This window comes from Chelmon rostratus, chromosome 12, assembly GCF_017976325.1.
Source record: "Chelmon rostratus isolate fCheRos1 chromosome 12, fCheRos1.pri, whole genome shotgun sequence".
In the NCBI taxonomy this organism is placed as follows: Eukaryota; Metazoa; Chordata; class Actinopteri; order Chaetodontiformes; family Chaetodontidae; genus Chelmon; species Chelmon rostratus.
Genome location: NC_055669.1, coordinates 4126976 through 4134802, shown reverse-complemented (window position 1 = coordinate 4134802; position 7827 = coordinate 4126976). Strand labels below are relative to the sequence as shown.

At 40.7% G+C, this 7827-nt stretch overlaps 1 non-coding gene across 1 annotated transcript; it reads left to right on the top strand.

Moving 5' to 3' along the window:
- Positions 1-338: 338 nt before the first annotated feature.
- On the top strand, positions 339-409 carry trnag-gcc. The gene has a single exon. It is a non-coding gene; the product is annotated as a tRNA-Gly (tRNA).
- Positions 410-7827: the final 7418 nt, after the last annotated feature.

The window sequence follows — 7827 nt, the reverse complement described above, 5'->3', positions numbered from 1 at the left end:
CATGCATATCGTTAATTATGTACTTTGTGCTGGAAGGGATGTTTCCCTCTTGATATTAAACACTTTCCAGCCATCCCCTTTGTATCATCATGCAGTTTACTGCACAACAGCTCCTCGTCATGTTTCTTTAAGCATAAGATCTCATTGTTGTCATTGCCGTGTCTTTTTTTGCCTCCTGTATGCATGTGCATCTTTAGAAAACACTTGAAAAAACACACTGAAGATTCAATGAATATAATTAGACCTTATTACAACTTGGGTAGTTTTTCTTATTTTATCCATCATGCCTATTGGTAACAATAATGTTTAAGCTGAGATTTGGGAACATATTCCATCAAGCATTGGTTGTTCAGTGGTAGAATTCTCGCCTGCCACGTGGGAGGCCCGGGTTCGATTCCCGGCCAATACAAGAAGTTTTAGGGGGCAGCCGTGGCCTAGAGGTTGGAGAAGCGGTTTGTGGTTGGAAGATCGCCGATTCGATTCCCCCACCGGACCAGAATGTGGGTGTGGTGGAGTATTCCCTCCCCCTCCATCAGCCGGCTGATGTGCCCCTGAGCAAGGCACCCAACCCCCCCCAATATGCTCCCCGGCGCTTGATTGCAGCCCACTGCTCCTGTGCAGAGAATAGTTTCCCAGTCTTGGGATCAATGAAGTAAATAAACTTAAAACTTAACTTAAAATCAGCTGGGGGGGGGGGGGGGGGGTTCAGACAGTTATAAACTGTTTGCCAGTGTGTTGTGGCAAAAAAGTGTAGGTGAACAGGTTAACATTATACCCCAAACTGTCCATTACATGTCCATCACAGTTTAGAGACTGACTTTATGACACTATGCATGCAGTCTCAGAATCACATTAGTCTGTACTGGGGGTGTCACAATTTTTATTCAATCAAAATGAGTTTTCAGTTTTAATAATTGAAATCAAAAGATGGGTCAGTGACTCTCCCAGCATTTTTTTTCCCCTTCTCAGCCTAATTCCATGCACCCGGAAAAACGGTGTAGCACACCAGTAGCTTGAGTCAGAGATGTATCCAATCCTCACTGTCCACCGCTGCCACGGTTGTGAATCAGCTTGCTCAGTGTTTCCGCTGTAACTTTTATCTGTGTTAAGTAGGGTTTCACACAGCTCTGCTGTGAAGAAAGCAGGAGGCAGTAGCATGGCATGAACAGGGACTTTTTATTTCTTTTCTGTGAAAGCGAACACAAAATGTTAAAGCTGAAAGTAAAATTGAACTGTGGATTTGGATAATCGTGACGCCCAGAGCCAGCACACTGTCATCCTTGAATTGCTATTAGTCCTCTCCTCTGCTGCCATGAGGCCATGTTCATACTGACAGCGGAACTATGTGGTCTGGTCCTCTTCAGGGCTCTTTCAAATAATCCAGGGTTGTAATGCTGTCATCTGTCAATGCACTGTGCTGGCCAACCAAATACTGTACAAGCAGATTTCTGGTAGACTAAGTATGTGTCGCAAGGCAATCCCACCAACACAGCCCTTTGGGTTTTCAGCCATGCTAGCGGCTTAGCTCTGTGGATGGCTGCGCTGTTTGGTCGACGCTGAAATATCTGTCTGGTGAATAGGTTGCCATGAAATTTTGTGCAGTCACTTATGATCCCCAGAAGATGAATCCTATGGGGTTGGTGATGTCCTGATTTTTCCTCTAGTGCCACCAAGAAACCAAGTTTTCACTTATCCAGTAAAATATAACAATATTCTACAGAATGGATTGGCACACAATTGTGTACAGATGTTCATGGTTCCCAGATAATGAATATTTAAGTGTTTTTGGACCTCTTTATGTTTTGTATAGGGCCATCGATGATATTGGATGGATTGCAATAAAATTAATTACAAATGGGCTGCTTGCATTCCCAGCAGAATGAAATGTAATAATTCGGTGACTTTTCATAGCCACCATCAGGTCACAATTTCAATTTGTCCAAATGAAATTCCCATCAACATCAATGGACATAAGCATTAGTTTAAAGCACTGGTGTGCCTAAGTACGGCCTCACAGAGCTGCTAGCATGGCTGTATACTGTCATGTTTCACAGGTATTTTCATGTATGTTTAATACTGACTGCCACTGTCTGTGAAACTCGCTCTGCAGCACAGTACGTTAGCCAACAGCCTCAGTGCAGAAAGCAAAACAATGTCAGAGTAGCTGCATATTAGTGATCAGTTTGAGCAAAGTCAAATCCTCCCCCGCAGGAAGTGGCAAACATAAAGTCAATGTCAGAGTGAATAATGAGCGGAAGCCAAATGGCCTTTCAGTCTGAATATCAGGCTGCATTTTGCCTGAGCCACGAGGAGATCACTCCTGAGTGTCTGCAACACCACACTGCCCACCTTTATCAGTCTTTCTAAACACCACTGGCACACCACTTTTTCCCTCAGCCTAAAAGAGCAATATTTCTTGTCACAGTGAAATAAAGTTTAGAATGGATTATTTACCCCCCCTGCCAAAACTACTTAGAGCGGAAGAACGAGTCAGGAAGAGAGAAGGGACCGAAGAGAGGGAAAGTGTGGGAGAAAACAGAGAAATTGGCATGCAAGCATTTGTCCATGGTCGGGCAAAGATCGGTGAATCGATAGGCTGATGGAGGGCTGACAGAATGACAGCTCCGTGCCGATCGCTGAAGGACATCGAGGTAAAGCGGGAGAGTCGGAGATCGAGGAGGAGGTAAAGAAACGGAGTGGTAGCAGAGGTGGGAGGGAGAGAGAGGGCGAGAGGCTGACAGCTAGCAGTAATGAATGATAATTGTTCATCAAGTGGACGTGCTCAGTATGCGAGGGCGTACGTTCACCCCAGTCATTTCTTCAGCCAGCTACACATCGGGGTCACGCCTGTCAGCACACGCACACCTTCATGCACACATTGTTGCCACGGGAGCTGGAATCTACTGACAAATATGTATTCAAATACCTGCAATGTGCAAACTCCAACTCCACAATGTCATGCTTCGGAAAAAATGAATGTTAAAATTTAATAGGTTGGCTGAAATGTGTACATGCTGGCCAGCTGAGAAGTTAATTGCACCTTGTGGCCTGAGCAAAAACACATGTTTGTTTGGACTCATGTCACTGTAACACATAAGGAGATAATGTTACCCATCGTTTTAAAGGAAAGACAAATTATCATTTAGGGTATGTGGCATCAAAAGCAACACATTGTATACTGGTTACATGGGAGCTTATTTCATTTGTACTGTAATAGCCTTGTCTTCTGTGGGTACGTTCATATGCAGCTATTTTTAATTAGCTGACAAAATAATCTTACCTTAAGGACCATTTAGCTGCTGTTCTGGAGCTACTGATCATGCTAAATGAGCAGATGGAGTTTGGAGAGTTTTCATGACTTCTCGTCCATGTGGACTTAAAAGTTGAGCTTGAAAGTTCATTCTTAATCTTGGAATAAGCTTTTTTTTGGAGGGGGGGGTTGTTATTGCTTACTTTTAATTGGTAGGTTTGGGGAAACATAATGCCAATTTAGCCTTTTTTTTTTCTTTCGCTCATGAGACCAAGACATTTGGATTTTTCATCCCATATAATAATAATAATAATAGATTTTATTTATAATGCACTTTGCATGTGAATACAAATCTCAAAGTGCATATAGAGGGGCATTACAGTATGCCAGTATAACTGTACCACGCTGACCTCCTTTAGCCACACTACTTATGCACTTAATGTTGCCACTGAATGGAAACTGCTAATTCAGAATGATAGCATAGAAATATATAATTCATAGGAAATAGGCTGGGCCATTGGGTGTTCTCTAAATTACTCTAAACTGGCACAGAGAGGACAACAGGAAAAAAAAAAAAACACACCACCCGTTCTTCTGAAAGAAACACAGAGTTGGGCTTGTGCTCCATCAAACTCACAGCTTGGAAGCCAGCGAGGGATCATGTTCTTGTCACAGCCGTAGCTATTCCTACTGGTGGGTTGGGCCGTCTGTATTGAGGTGGGGGCAGAATGTGGGCATTTAGTGTAAACCTGTGTGTGTTTACACAGCATGTAGATCGAGCTCCTCACTGCTGGTCCTAGGAGACATGTGGCTGTCTACACCCTCTTCATTCCAATAATGGACTAAGTATTGACAAGTACAGGGCTTGGGGGCAAATGCACAAAAAAAGAGACAGATTATAATATCATATAGTTAATAATGTATCAGGGAACAGTCCTTAAAGTTGCAACATTGACTGTGCATTTTAAAATCAATTTCATTTAGGCTGCAGCAAATATTATTGATATCAATATATATCAATATACATTTTTAATTTTAATTTTTTTAATTAAAATTAAAAATTATAATAATAATATATATCAATATACATGAACAATATCCATGTATATTGATTTAAATATTGATGTCTACTTAACCTACTTAACCTCTACTAAATAAGAATCCTTACTGATTATATATATATATATATGTGTATTTATTGAGTTGGTGTTTGTGTTTGTGTGTGTGTGTGTGTGTGTATACTGTATATATGTATACACACATGTATACTGATGGATGGATGTTGGGATGGTGATCACATCTGGAATACTGGCGTTCATTAAGATTAATGTTAAGTGTTTTATATGCACATCCACCATCCAGACTTCTGTGTTATATTAATAAAAGGTATTAAATATAACCAGTGTATGACTTAATGTGAATTATTAATATTTATGTGATTTATTACAATTATCATCCATAATGTATCATCTGTAATCTAAAGTGTTGACTGCTTTCAGTGTGATCTCAGTTTACTCCACTCTCTTTTGTTTTATTCCTTTTTTAGTCCTTTTGTTGGGGTTCCACTTACCTTCCAACCAGTCTATACAGTCAAACAAAACCATCTTTCTTTCCCATTTTTCACAACAAACATAACAAGGTGAGAGCTACAAGGATAAAAAGGCCTATTCACAACATACTTAAATGCAAGAAAACAAACGTGAATAGTCCAGAGCACGTCCTGTACACAAATAAAGCAACACATTGATAAATTCACATAATGCACATTCTTACCATACAGATAAGACAGTTGTGGGAAGAAAGAAAACAGAAAGTGAGCAGAGAGAGACAAAGAAATAAAGTCGAAGGATGGAGAAAGTTAGAGAAATGAGACAAGAAATGAGCTCAACTGGAAAGGAAGTAATGGAAGAGAAAGATGGAGAGAGGAAATACAATTGCAAGAGAGTGAAAGAGTTGCAGAGGGAACTAAATTCAGACTTAAAGGGAGAAAGGGAGTGGAAATACCAGAACTGCGAGCAGAACTGAGAGCTACCACCGTCGGAAACGAGGGAGCGAGCAGAAAATGTGTGTGCACAGGGAGTTGACTCACCATCATCACGTCCTGAGGACACGGAGTAGAGAGGAGGCTGGCTCCGGCTGGCTCGAAAATAATGAAATAAAAAGCAGAGGAGTGCGAGGTGACCCGGCTTGATCTGTACAATATGCTTCAGGCTATTGCACATGGAGAATAGAAGACCAGCAACGAGACTTCTGTTAATGGGTACGGCTCATTTTGAAGCTCAGAACAAAAGGTGCAGAAATCTTTGAGGTGTCCCCGAGGAGTTTTAAGGATGTCGGAGCTGTAAAGGTTTGTACTCTCACAGGATGTTTGCCCAGTGTTTGATGGTGCAAGGCTGGGGGATGGAAGGTCTTAATCAAAGCCTGGCAGTCGGATGTAACACAACGGCACACACACGTTCACGGGAATAATTGCATACGAAACTGAACAATGAACCAAGCCATTTTTAACTGCCGCCCATATCAGCACAATGATATTACTAATGATATTGTCTGTGGCTGTCAAAACATAGCAAATCACAGTTTAAAGACAAAAATGTGGAATGTGACACCACTATGGTTCAAGTTTGGATAGGTTTAGGCACAAACACAACTTAGTTACATCTTGGTTCAGGTTAAAACTACTACTCTGTTCAGGTTAGGGGACCTTCATTGTCATGGTGACAATATTAGCCACATGCTTTAGGTCAGGGAATGATTGTGGTTACATTTCTTATTTAAAAGAAGCAAACACTACACACTAGCAGTAGACAACAGGAAACAAACAGTGTTTGTTTGACCCATCCATCCACCCTAAACCCTTCCCTTTGTGGACTTGGTGGCTGTAAAACAACGTCATCCGACTTCCTCCTTTTGCTCTAGTCAGTATGGCCACTTGAGAGCTTTGGTGCACTTGCCAGGATGACAGCTGAGGTTTTTCTTTCTTTTTTACTTCAAGAAATTAAAGCATGACATGACTTGATAACAGAGATGAACTGATTCTGACAGACTCAAGTCTTGATGTTCTGACTTACCAAGATAACAAGATAACTTTGACATTAACACCAGTGACTCATGACTTCTCTTCAGCCTTTAGACTTTGAATGAATGTTCATCCTCCCCAAGCTGACAGATTTAAATTGATGTTATAGAAAAGTGAGAGGTGAATCAATTACAGTGCATAAGCAGGTGGGAAATATCAAGGCACAGGGATCACTTTGCTTTGAAATGTTAGAAAGTTTATTCAAAAGTAATACATTTTAAAAATAAATTCAAATTCAAACTTTTTCATATTATTTCTTTAAATTCACCACACTAACTCTGTTTAAACATTAAACATGGTATTAAATTTAGCGAAGGGCACACAACCACAAAAAACACAAGGTTTAGGACCTGAATTTGACTTAATCAGGGTGTTAAAAATAATAATTTACCCACCTTTTTCAAATAATGCACCACAAATCCACCTAGTGCTACAGCAGTGCTATCAGTGAGTGAAATCATCCACTAAATTATTGAAACTATGCCTTGAAACAAAATTGCAAATTTATCCTGCTAAGGAAGAAACATTAAAGAAAGCCATAGAGGTCTGCAGGTAATTAGACGAGGTGGGGAGATTGAGATAATGACTCACCCTCAGTTAATTGAGCCGGCATGGGTAGCAACGATGCCCTCAGCACCCTCACCACACAGGGTTCATGTGAGGTTTAGGAACTAGATTTTCAGCCAAAGGATCACAGAGGCTCCAAGGTGTGGCTGGTCAGCTCCTTTCTGCACAGAGTGGATCAGGGCCGGTCGGCACCGAGTCCATGGAAGTCCAAAAGAGGTGATATAAGGGGAGCGTATTCTTCTAGCTAATGTTAGCTCCCCTTAGCTTAACTGCTGATAAAATAGTGAAGTATTTTTCACAATTTTTCACCATGAGTGTCTTTATATTGATGACCAAAATTGCAATGTCCTGCAAAATATAATGCAATTCAAGCCACAGGCCAGCAATGAATCCTAGAGAAGAGCCGGATCAGGTCTACCATAATTTGAGGTGTACATTTTGTGGCATGGCAATGAAATGCAAACTAAAAATCTGTGTTGAAAACAGTATTGGGAAGAAAAAAACAAACAAACAAAAAACCCTAATCTGATGACAAGACTGTATGACTGAAAACACGCTTTTGATTTTTGAATGCATTTGCTACTTGCAAAGCATGGCTCTTTTTCAAATGTGTGATACATACTTGGAATACAGTCCTCTCTGATCCAGTCTTTAAAAAAAAAGTTCTGCAAAGGTGGGATTTATTGCAGGTCTGTGTTATTGGACTGGAATATAATCCAAAACCACACACCTGCAATAAATGTGCACTTGCTTATTGTGCTTCACAGCAACAATCTGTCGCAGACACCTGGCCTGTAAAAACTCTGTTGTGGGGATAACTTGGTGCTCATGTTAGCTCATTATCACCAGCTTTGGAGGAGGAAGGACACCATTCATTCATTCATTCAATTCTGTAGTTTGTACTTCTATTGAAGGTTAAAAATGCTACTTG